Source organism: Schistocerca cancellata, chromosome 6, assembly GCF_023864275.1.
Source record: "Schistocerca cancellata isolate TAMUIC-IGC-003103 chromosome 6, iqSchCanc2.1, whole genome shotgun sequence".
Taxonomy (NCBI): Eukaryota; Metazoa; Arthropoda; class Insecta; order Orthoptera; family Acrididae; genus Schistocerca; species Schistocerca cancellata.
The window spans coordinates 632,238,667-632,251,995 of record NC_064631.1 but is presented as its reverse complement, the minus strand read 5'-3'; positions in this window follow the sequence as shown (position 1 = coordinate 632,251,995).

Genomic DNA, 13,329 nt, shown 5'->3' with positions numbered 1-13,329 from the left:
TACGAAACAGGTTATAATATGCGGGACCAATGCGAAAGTGTAAGAACTTCGAGACTAAAATTAATGAATTTGATACTTTACAGCTTTAGTGTATGTTAAGAACTGCATTGTGGAATACACAACTGTAACAATATATATTCTTAGAGACGATCGATTTCGGTCCAGTATAACCATCATCGGTCACAAAAACCGTATCAACTATGCTTTAGCGAAACTAGAACAACAGTGGTCACATGCACATTGTTATATCGTTGATACTAGCTGTGTATCGTAACATAATGTACGTTTAACCTCATAAACGCTTTTTTGCATGGAATATTCATGCACCGAACAGAGTAAATCAGAGATTATTAATTGGAATAAACTTTGACTTACTATATTCAGTGCATGAATGCACAACGCCGGCCGGTGTGGCCGTGCGGTTCTACGCGCTTCAGTGTGGAACCGCGTGGCCGCTACGGTTGCCGGTTCGAATCCTTCCTCGGGCATGGATGTGTGTGATGTCCTTAGGTTAGTTAGGTTTAAGTAGTTCTAAGTTCTAGGGGACTGATGACCTCAGATGTTACGTCCCACAGTGCTCAGAGCCATTTGAACCAGCCAGTGAACAACACGAAAAACGTGTATGAGAATAAAGGAACATAATGTTACGTGTACACAGCTAGTATCTTCGATCGTATCGAATAAAATGTACCGTTACATCTGCGTACCGCAAAATGAAGTTTTAACTTTGCGAAAATTAAGGAGAATCGGCGTCCAAACGTAGCTGGGCATCCCTTTCGTTTTCAATGGCTGGATTTACGAACACGGAAGGACGGGGGAAAACACCTTGTGGGTCAATATTTATTATGATGACCTGTTTCGATCTCCCTAGCAGCATCTCCATAATTAAGTTGTGACAAGGGTAAAAGAGATGTGATAATATAAAAATAATACCAGGGGTATTCGGAAATTAAGGTCCGATTTGGCGCGAAATGGAAGCCACTGTGGAAATCCTATGAAGCTTCGCAGTGTCTCAAGTATGTCCACTGATCGCGTGATGCCATTTCAATTCTGAATACATAGTGAGCACGTAGAGGTGCCTACAACAACGGTGTCTCCCACCTAGTACGGAGACCTGGTGAGAGATTTTGCCTGAAGCTATGCAGGACAAGGGTGCCGGAAAGTTTGTAAAACGCTACGACAAAATCTAAGTCGGAGCGGCAACTATTAGAGAGTTAGCTGGAAGTTGTGGATAACTGTTGGGAATAAATTTTTTGGGGAATTTCACTCTAGTTTCCATTTCGAGACCGATCGGACCTTACTTTCGGAACAGCCCTGGTATGTCCATTACTATAAATATGGAAACAAGCACATAAATGTACAATTTTTACTGCGAGATGGTGTCCTTCCTTTGTGTTTGGTATATATTATGTTAAGGCGTTACTTACTATTTAATATTTATAGCTATCTTTATTTTGTGACGGAAGGACCTGCTTTGCACTGTTTAAGGCACTAGACACTAGCTTGTCCACATGCCATATGGCTGACTGCCGTTTGTCCCCATCGCATCCTTTGTGCTGTTTACTTTAGCTTTATGTAGTTCATACAACTAGGGACAAACTTAACAGTATCAGGTATGGATCGGGTTAAGGTGTTTTGTGACCTTCCCAGCTTAGTTTGGTAGATGCGTTGCTAGCCTGAATGAAATAGGCAGCATTTAATAACTGAAATATATATCAAGAGGTGTTTTTCATTTGTTATAACATATGAGATGACCTGCAAAAACATTGATTCGTTTTTATTTTTAACAGCCGGTTTCGAAAGATATAAGTGTCGTCTTTTGGTCTTAAAAAGCTTTTTCTTACAAAACATATTCATTGTGAGTGAGAACCTCATCGAATTTTGTCATTATGGTGTATAAAATATACATAATATACAAAAGTCTGTCAGAAATATGAAGCTCCCAGCCATGTCCGTATACGTAGCCCCCACAGATGACTGCTAATTCTTAAAAATTAAAATATACAGTGAAATAAGTACTTTTAGGCATGCTTACGCTTGTGTGACATGTATGGTGTCCGCAACGTGGGCCGATACATTGCAATTTGGCACCCAGAATGGAACGAAAAATTACAGGTATATGGAATGCGTTTCAGCTTACACAATTTGACTCTCTGACATGTGCTTCATATATGATTCAACTCTTATATGCTTTTAGAAAACTCGCGAGTATACCTTTAAAACTTTCTGAAATAGTACACCAACTTCTTTTTGTGAACCCATCAGGAGACTTCTGCATCTTCTCGAGAAAGTATTGTGAGTTACTGTTATTCTTCCGACATTCCCACATCAAAATACAGTATGACATGCTTGCACATGCGCCTGGGATATTATTAAGACAACAAAGGAATAAAACAACCCTATAGGTGTGCAGGAGGAAACTCGTAGTACAATAAGAGTCACAAAATTTTGGGACGCAAAGGGTAATGATTTTCTTTTTTCATTCGACGTTCCGACGTGGTCATTTGAGAAAAAGTTCAGCAGGAGAAAAATATTTTGTCGAGGCATTCATGAAGAAACTATCTCATCCTTGATTTATTTTGATATATGAAGACCAAGGGTGAAGTAAATGACCAGGTTTGTACGGGCAACTGAAATTTGCATAATGTAACGCTACTCAGAGCCTTAATCGATGGCTATGGGCCATGAGTAAGATATCAGTTGAACAACTATTCAGTCTCTAGGGGAGAAAGTCGATACTTCAGTCTAGTATTAATTTTTAGAACTGCATGAACGGTTGCGCACTAAAGACTATCATAAGCGGTTTCTCGCATATTCTATCGTTATTTGTTGTTGTTACATATGAATTGTATTTTGTACAGCATTTGGAAATGTTTCGCCTTCTATGCACTTAATTGCCTTATCGTACTTTAAAGAATTTGGAATGTACTGTTTATTCACAAGTTACAATATTTTATGGTGAGTAATATTCTACATATTTTTTTAAAGCTGGTGACATAACATGCGGACAGTGAAGCGAGACTTCGTCGGTAATGCACGGTGCTGCACACTGAAAGGGAAGAAGGTGCTTTACGATGAAACGTGTGATACTTGCGATTGAACCGAGGTTCTTTTACTTGTTTTTAATTCCACCTGTCTTGAAAATAGAACACTGTGTTGGTTCCCTAAACTTTCTGTTTCAATATGTAATATTCCTGCTTAGTTTGATTTCACTTACTGATTGATGGTATGTGGTAGAGTAATAATGGTACAGATAAACAATTAAATACAATAAAGACAAGATTTTCTCGATTCCATCGGTTTTAAATTTCAGTTGAATATTTGTTCCTAAATGCATGACTATTTGTACCTTGGAACATGTTTTCACATCCCGAAAAACCACATTTTTCCGGCGTAATTATTGTAAGTTCAGAAAAACGCTGCATCCCGTAAAAAGTGAGTGCCATGATTTAAAAACAGAATAAGAAAGTATATTAAGTCTCTATTACAGGGATAGCTTGAGGAGAGACTTGAAAAGTGAATTCAGATAGCACAAAAAATTTTTTTATGGTTTTCGTCGTAAAAAAATCCATCACAATTTCAGAATAACAGTGACGAACATATCTACAACACTACAGACCAAAATGACCTTTATTACGCATTTGATAGTGAAACTGTCAGTATCTCTGAGAGTAGTTCAGTATGCAGCAATAAAAATTTTTGATCATTTGCCAAATAACATAAAATTTTTGACTGGTAGCGAAGCAAACTTTATATATAATTTAAAATCATTTCTCTCGGTCACCTTCTATTCCACTGAACAAGTTCTGCTTAAAAGATGGTAAACAGCAAAAAAAAGAAGGTTATATGTAGGAAAGTAGCTATACTTAATTCATTAATGTTAGCACTAATGATGGGTACTTATCCTGTAAAGAGACTCTTTCCGTGTCATTTCGATAAAAGAATTGTTCGGATCGTCAATGGAATGTGTAACTAGATACCTTACTGCTCCCTATTTGAGGTCTCTTCAGGATGCAAATACGCGACTCGGTAAACCACTGATTCAAAATCACGCAGGTAGGCGTTTGAAAATCCATGGTTATTTAATCAGTAAAACTCACCAATTCACTGCGTTCTCATCTGCACATGTAGCTTTACCGTATTTTAAGGAATATAAGACGCTACGGACTACGAGAGACGCTACGGACTATGAGACGCAGTTTTTTTTTAAATAAAATATTTCCCATTCTTATTACTAGATTTCAAAGCTAGACAAGAGAAATCTTAGTTTATGAAACCAAAATCCAAGAAAAGTGTCATCTTCTAGTTTGGTCATTTTTTATTCAGCCCACTATTTACACATTTTGTCTTCTCGTTTCTTTTTTCAGTTCTTCCTTACTGGCCCTCCAATCGTTAATGGTTTTTTGTGTTGGTGGAGTGCCGAAATGCCGCTCAGCTGCTATGATTCCATGTTGTTCTATATATATGCTATTACTTTCAAGTTATAACCCGCATCGTATGATAAATTTTATTTTTTCCATTACAAAACTCACCTAAGCGAGCGTTAGTGTCTGAATTCCAGGCCAACCTCGAACATCTGAGTGCCCTCGGGTGTACTGCCCTCTTTTTCTAAATTTGTTCTTGTTGTTTGTACTTGTATGTCTTGCAGCCGATTTTTTAAAATTAGTGTTGTTTTGCTCTTAAGGCCTTCAGCCTAGCTTAAATAACTGTTTCACGTAAGACCTTGGTTTTCTAAAGGTTTTAGTGTTGTATTTTAAGTGTTGGGGCCGATTTTGAGTTTTTTCTAACGCCTTCAGCGTAGATAAAAGAGCTGTGTCACTAAGGCTTTCATATTTAGAAAATTTTAATGTTGTTAAATTTTATGTCTTGGGCCTTCAGCCGATTTTGAGTTTGAGTTGTTTGCTCTAAATTAAAGGACAGTTTCACGTAAGGACTTGGTACTTAAAAAAAATTAATGTTATGAAGTCTTTAGTGTTTGTTCTTGAGCCGATTTGAATTTAACTTGTTACTTCAGCCTAACTAAAGAACTGTTTTAAGATAAGGCTTGCCTCTCAAACTTCTGATTATGCTTGCGTTTTAAATTATTGGCCTTCAGCCGTTTTCAAATTAAAGTGGCTTTCAGCCGGTAATTAAGTCCCAAAGAGTAAAGCTGTGTGTTTGAAAAAAAAAATTTTGTGATCTTGCAGTGTTTGATCAAATAATGAAGTTGTATGTTCGTGTGTAACTGACAGCCCCTTATTTTGGGCCCTTTGCACAATCACCTTTCCTGTCCAGGGGTTAAGCAGGGCGTATCACGTACGCGGGATTCTCCCATATAGTTTAACTGAAGCGGAATAAGGGGAACCAGCCCCCATTCGCCGAGGTAGATGGAAAACCTCCTTAGAAACTATCCACGGGCTGGCTGGCACACCGGACCTTGACCTTCGTGGCTACGACCGGCACGCCTTCCCTCTGAGGAAGCAGCGAGTTAAACCGCGCTGGTAGCCGGGAGGGCAAAATACTGTACACTTATTTATTATAACAGAGTGCTGTTTTCAAATAATATAGCCACTTAAAAAGAAACTACACACTTATCGTTTCAGTACAGTAGGAGTAATCCGCTAAATTACAGGCAATATCGTTAACGTCGATATGTAGTAGGATTCTAGAACGTATATTGTGCTCGAACATTATGAATTGGCTCGAAGAAAACAATCTATTGACACACAGTCAACATGGATTTAGACAGCATCGTTCCTATGAAACACAACTAGGTTTTTATTCACATGAAGAGTTGAGTGCCATTGACTAGGTATTTCAGATCGATTCCCTATTTATGGATATCCGGAAGGCTTTTGACACTGTACCACACAAGCGGCTCGTAGTGAAATAGCGTGCTTAGGAGGAATATCGTTTCAGTTATGTGACTGGATTTGTGATTTCCTGTCAGAGAGGTCACAGTTCGTAGTAACTGACGGAAAGTCATCGAGTAAAACAGAAATGGTTTCTGGCGTTCCCCAAGGTAGTGTTATAGGCCCTTTGCTGTTCTTTATCTATATAAACGATTTTGGAGACAATCCGAGCAGCCGTCTTCGGTTGTTTGTAGATAATGTTGTCGTTTATCGACTAATAAAATCATCAGAAGATCAAAAGAAACTGCAAAACCATTTAGAAGAGATATCTGAATGGTGCGAAAAGTAGCAATTGACCCCAAATAACGAAAAGTGTGAATTCATCCACATGAGTACTAAAAGGAATTCGTTAAACTTCGGTTGCACGATATATCAGTCTAATCTAAACGCCGTAAATTCTACTAAGTACCCTAGGTATTACAATTACGAACAACTTAAATTGCAAGTAACACATAGAAAATGTTGTGGGGAAGGGTAAGCAAAGACTGCGTTTTATTGGCAGGACACTTAGAAAATGTAACAGAGCTACTAAAGGAGACCGCCTACACTAGGCTTGTCCGTCCTCTTTCAGAATACTGCTGCGGCGTGCGGGATCTTTACCCGGTAGGACTGACGGAGTACATCGAAAAAGTTCAAAGAAAGCCAGCACGTTTTGTATTATCGCGAAATATGGGAGAGAGTGTCACAGAAATGATACAGGACTTGGGCTGGAAATCATTAAAAGAAAGGCGTTTTTCGTTGTGACGAAATTTCAATCACCATCCTTCTCCTCCGAATGCGGAAATATTTTGTTGACACCGACCTGCATAGGGAGTAACGTTCACCACGATAAAATAAGAGAAATCAGAGCTCGTATAGAGAAAAATTGGTGTTCATTCTTTCCGCGCGCTATGCGAGATTGGAATAATAGAGAATCGTGAAGGTGGTTCGATGAACCCTCTGCCTGGCTCTTGAATGTGATCTGCAGAGTATCGACGTAGACGTAGATTTATTCACACTTAACATATTTTTGTCCCTACGCTTCTCCTGTCTGGTACCACGTTTAAGGAAAAGAAAAATCAAGCGACAGCAATCTCTCTCGGTACCGATACCGTTGGTCAGTAATAAACGGTACCTCACTGATGCACAGTTCGGCAGTAATTCAGTTGCAAACGCCCACGGTGTGTTTCGCGACATGCCAGCCCTGTCGCAAACGACGCGAGCGCGTCCGGCATAGTACGGTCGCAGAGGCGGTGATAGATGCGCGATAAGCGTGCGGGAGCCGGACGTGGTCGATTCATCACTGCTGGCCACGGCCGCCGCTGATCCATCATCAGCTATCAAGGAGCTAAACAGCGCGGCGGGCTTCATTACCGCTAATGATTCCAGCGAGACAGAGCCGGGCACGGCACCGGCTACTACCGACAGTCCGCCGAGACCGGCAATTACGCGCGTGCCACAATGATAGCTGCCGTCCTGGGTGAGGAACGTGGGTCGGCCGCTTCGCGGGATGCATCTAGCTCTCGCGAGCTCTGCTGCCGCACTCTAGTTGCCCGGTGCGCATGTTACGTACGCCAGTTACAACGTGCAACGATTTCATCATCGCGTATGCAGTCCTTCCGCATTTAAATTCTACAATATACGTCTAAAAGGGCGATGTACTTGAGGGCAATATTATGGAAATGGAAGACGACGTGCCCGCAGCTCGTGGTCGTGCGGTAGCGTTCTCGCTTCCCACGCCCGGGTTCCAGGGTTCGATTCCCGGCGGGGTCAGGGATTTTCTCTGCCTCGTGATGGCTGGGTGTTGTGTGCTGTCCTTAGGTTAGTTAGGTTTAAGTAGTTCTAAGTTCTAGCGGACTGATGACCATAGATGTTAAGTCCCATAGTGCTCAGAGCCATTTTTTTTTTTTTTTTGAAGACGACGTAGATGAAGATGAAATGGGAGATACGATACTGCGTGAAGAGTTTGACAGAGCACTGAAAGACCTGAGTCGAAACAAGGCCCCCCGGAGTAGACAACATTCCATTGGAAATACTGACGGCCTCGGGAGAGCCAGAACTGACAAAACTCTACCATCTGGTGAGCAAGATGTATGAAACAGGCGAAATACCCTCAGACTTCAAGAAGAATATAACAATTCCAATCCCAAAGAAAGCAGGTGTTGACAGATGTGAGAATTACCGAACAATCAGTTTAATAAGCCACAGCTGCAAAATACTAACACGAATTCTTTACAGACGAATGGAAAAACTAATAGAAGCCGACCTCGGGGAAGATCAGTTGGGATTCCGTAGAACTACTGGAACACGTGAGGCAATACTGACCTTACGACTTATCTTAGAAGAAAGATTAAGGAAAGGCAAACGTACGTTTCTAGCATTCGTAGACTTAGAGAAAGCTTTTGACAATGTTGACTCGAATACTCTCTTTCAAATTCTAAAAGTGGCAGGGGTAAAATACAGGGAGCGAAAGGCTATTTACAATTTGTACAGAAACCAGATGGCAGTTATAAGAGTTGAGGGACATGAAAGGGAAGCAGTGGTTCGGAAGGGAGTAAGAAAGGGTTGTAGCATCTCCCCTATGTTATTCAATCTGTATATTGGGCAAGCAGTAAAGGAAACAAAAGAAAAATTCGGAGTAGGTATTAAAATCCATGGAGAAGAAATAAAAACTTTGAGGTTCGCCGATGACATTGTAATTCTGTCAGAGACTTGGAAGAGCAGTTGAATGGAATGGATGGTGTCTTGAAGGGAGGATATAAGATGAACATCAACAAAAGCAAAATGAGGACAATGGAATGTAGTCGAATTAAGTCGGGTGATGTTGAGGGTATTAGATTAGGAAATGAGACGACTAAAGTAGTAGAGGAGTTTTGCTATTTCGGGAGCAAAATAACAGATGATGGTCGAAGTAGAGAGGATATAAAATGTAGACTGGCAATGGCAAGGAAAGCGTTTCTGAAGAAGAGAAATTTGTTAACATCGATTATAGATTTAAGTGTCAGGAAGTCATTTCTGAAAGTATTTGTATGGAGTGTAGCCATGTATGGAAGTGAAACATGGACGGTAAATAGTTTGGACAACAAGAGAATAGAAGCTTTCGAAATGTGGTGCTACAGAAGAATGCTGAAAATTAGATGGGTATATCACATAACTAATGAGGAAGTATTGAATAGGATTGGGGAGAAGAGAAGTTTGTGGCACAACTTGACCAGAAGAAGGCATCGGTTAGTAGGACATGTTCTGAGGCATCAAGGGATCACCAATTTAGTATTGGAGGGCAGCGTGGCGGGTAAAAATCGTAGAGGGAGACTAAGAGATGAATACACTAAGCAGATTCAGAATGATGTAGGTTGCAGTAGGTACTGGGAGATGAAGAAGCTTGCACAGGATAGAGTAGCATGGAGAGCTGCATCAAACCAGTCTCAGGACTGAAGACCACAACAACAACGTCTGAAAGGATTGAAAGGAAAGGAAAATTCGCGAGTATTACGGACACTCAACTGGGAATCCCCGGAGGGTAGACGACCTTCTGTTCGCGAAGAAGTAATGGAGAAATATTAGAGATCCCGCTTTTGAAGCTGACTGCAGAACTATCCTTCTATCGCCGAAGTACATTCCGCGCGAAGACGATGAAAGAACTGTGCCGTGGTGCGCCAATTCTGGCACACCACCTCTTTGCCACGTGACTGTCGATTAAAAGTCTGATGCTATATTTTCAGCATTGGATTTGGGTACAGTTCTTAGTTTAAATGTTTTACTGCACTGATATTGCTGAAAAATTTCAGTCACCTTTTATTGAAAGCATATTTTGGTCCTTCATTTATATTGTTGTTTATTGATATCTTATATTAATTGATGTCTGCTTGGTGTTTGCCCTGTTTTCTCCGTCTTTTTGTCGTCCAGTTTACTGCGAGTTGGGTGTGTGGGAGCCGCGCGACCGCTACGGTCGCAGGTTCGAATCCTGCCTCGGCCATGGATGCGTGTGATGACCTTAGGTTAGTTAGGTTTAAGTAGTTCTAAGTTCTAGGGGACTGATGACCTCAGGTGTTAAGTCCTATAGTGCCCAGAGCCATTTGAACCATATTTTGTATGTGAGCGGCGTGCGGCGATACGTTCTGCTTCGGTGCACAGAAGCGGTGACGCGTCGTCAAATGGGAAGTGACTCCCGGTTGGGCCCCGGCGTTTAGGTGTTGCTTTGGACGGCTGGTCTGCTGCTTCCGGTATTTTAAGTTAAGTAGCCTTTTGCCCTGGGCAGCGTGGCGTGACTGTCCGTTTGGTAGACATTTAACCTATTTTAAATGTATATAAGAAAAGGGGGTTTTGAATTTGCTTGGGAATCAATGTATTAATCAACTAGTTGTGCCACATGTGTTATTTGTTTCGTAACGAACTGGTGTGTTTTGTAAATCACTTTCATATTGTAGATTATTGCCTTAAAAAACTATCTGTGCCACCTTTTAAATTCACCTTCAGATTGTAATTTCTTTCTTTCTAGACGTAGATATAAATTGTGTTTTAGAACTACTTGCATAAGATAGAGCATGTTATCGGAAGTGTTTTTATAGATCTGACAGTAGCTGGAGCGAAAAGATTTCACTGAAAGCAGAACTAACCGGCTCTACTATGTTGGTGTGGTGTCCCTCTGCCCCCTTCCCCCCTCCCACCCCTTCCCTCGCTTCCTCAGCTCTATGAAACGTATAGAAGGATTTCAGCAAGAAAATCTTATGAAAGAAATAGGTGTCTTTCAGCTGACAAAGACATTTTGGAAGTGAATCAGGAAATTTAATTTGCTAGGCTTCACATGAAGCAAATAACTAGATTAGAGGGATCATATGTTGCATACACATGCTGCAGAGCGCCTTAGAGGCATAACCAATAATGACAGATGCCTGGTGTGGCCGCGAGTTTCCAGTGAACACTTTGCCTTCTACAAAAGTTGTTCCCCATAATGTAGTCTATCACTCCTACCCGCGTGACGCAAATATTCTTAAACATCCCGTATACTCAGCGAACAAATAAAATTTTATCGCGAGTTTTATCAGCCCAGTCTCTCCGCGAAAGAAATGTAGAAGACTACACTGTATTCGCAATAACTGACCTGAAAGACAATCAGTGACAGCAAGTCATCTGACCGAAAGAATATCTACTAGTCCACTGATTGTAAATTGTTGAACTTCGAATAGATACAGATTGAAAGTTTAACATGAGATGACAAACAGTAGTAGAATACCTGAACAACCTGAACGCCAAATAAAATTTCGTCAATAATTTGTTTTAAAATATGTTCACTTATTTCAAAATCCAAGTGTATTCTGCAAAATATTTAAAGACAACGAATGACAAAACTGTAGCATCCATCAAATGCAAAATTTTCTGCATTTGCGGCAGATCCCGACAAATAGCACGTTTCCCCTTACTGTAAACCGTCTCTCATTTTAAAAACTGTTTCCTGTTTTAGGTTGAGCATGCACGCATATATAAGAATAAACATATTCATGGATAAAAATACATAGAAGATTCTTTAGCCATGAGATATGTAGAAATATCTGTCATTTGCTGCAGGGGCGAATAGACTTAACGTACTAAGATACACTCTGCCTTCCAGGATGATCACAGTAATTTAAGAGAACAGGGAGACAGGTAGAAGCATATTTCTCTAACAACATTTGGAAGATCTGTTAATAATCCATCTCTAACTGTTAGATACAATAGTCGTCCATCAACATGGGCTGAAGGCAACTGGCTTTTTAAATTCGGAACCGTTCTAACAATGACTGTACGTTAGTGCCACGAACAACAGTGGGTACGACTTTCACATTTTATCGTGTGAAGAGATGGACCGTGACAAATAATGCGTGGTAAGTGGTGCTCTTTTTTATGCAGACAAATCTGCTGAACTTGTATTGGAAAAAATAAAAAAGAAGAAAAGGTGCACCAAATATTTTACGTGACGGGGAGAAGTGAAGCAATCTCGTGTGAATATTGCAAAAGACTTTAGACATAAACAACCCTTGTAACCTCACTTAGGAATAAGCTGACATACGAACATACATTAGAAGTAATACAAATCGTTAAATGTGACAGTTATTTATTTGACAATTAACTAAAGTAATTAAGTATTGTAGTTATCAAATAGTTTTCATGTTACAAATAAATAAAACATCAGAAATTACCACGGAATTTCATTTTCTCTGTAATGTGTCGAAATGTCTATCAAGACTATATATGTTGCTGGGTACGCATTACACAGTGTTACTCTTCCTACTTCGTTCTCCTTCACTTTCAGAAAATATTTCATTTGCTTTCATGCGACTATCTTGGAAACGACAGGAATTATGCGAAGCAAATTGAATTAAAGATCATCTCCATAAATACTGTTCTATCAGTTGATGGTAGATGATTGCAACTGAACTAAATATGATTATTTTATTTTAATGGTACAGTAATTTCATCATTAATGTGATTTTAGAAATTGTGGCTGTTAATTAACGTTAGACATGTTTCCCCTGCTGTGACTGTCATAAGCTACTAGCCTGTTAATATTCTTAAGAGCTCTCCCACTTAAAACGAGTGAGGTGAGAGAATAGTTAGCGCACAGGACGTGCATTCGGGAGAATTATGGCTGTAATATCCGTTCGGCCATCCAGACATAGGTTCCCCATGCTATGGCCAGGATGGTTCCTTTCGAATGGGCACGCCTAGTTCCTTCCCCATCCTTTCATAATCGGTACATTCGCTCCGGCGCTGATGTCCTCTTTGTCGACAGAACGTTAAATTCTACTCTTCCTTTCTTCCTTTCTCTCCCACTTTTCGATATTAAAATTTTGCAAGATGCCGCATAAATGGTGAAACAAGCTACAAGGGATTGTAAAGGCTTCTAGTGGAACAAATAGAGGCTAGGAACCAGTGTCCGGAAATTTTATCCAACGACGTTACAGAGCGTCGAAGTTACAGGTACCGCGCTTGTGCGCTATTTCGTCCCCTCGGCGGCAAACGTGGCTTTGTACGCTGACAGAACGTAGACGGAACGCCACGCGGTGTTTCTTGTTATCAACCGATCGCGACTGATTACCACAATCGCCATTGGAGAAGGTCGATGTGACTGCTGGGTAGAAAGGCATTATCTCCTAGGAATGCAATGCCATGTTGTCTCAGTGGGTGACGGTTTCAGTTGAAATGGTTCTGAGCACTATGGGACTTAACATCTGAGGTCATTAGTCCCCTAGAACTTAGAGCTACTTAAACCTAAGTAACCTACGGACATCACGCACATCCATGACCGAGGCAGGATTCGAATCTGCGACCATAGCGGTCGCGCGGTTCCAGGCTGAAGCGCCTGGACGGAGTGTTCGTGCGGTTCTAGGCGCTACATTATGGAACCGCGAGGACGCTGCGGTCGCGTCGCAGGTTCGAATCCTGCCTCGGGTATGGATGTGCGTGATGTCCTTAGGTTAGT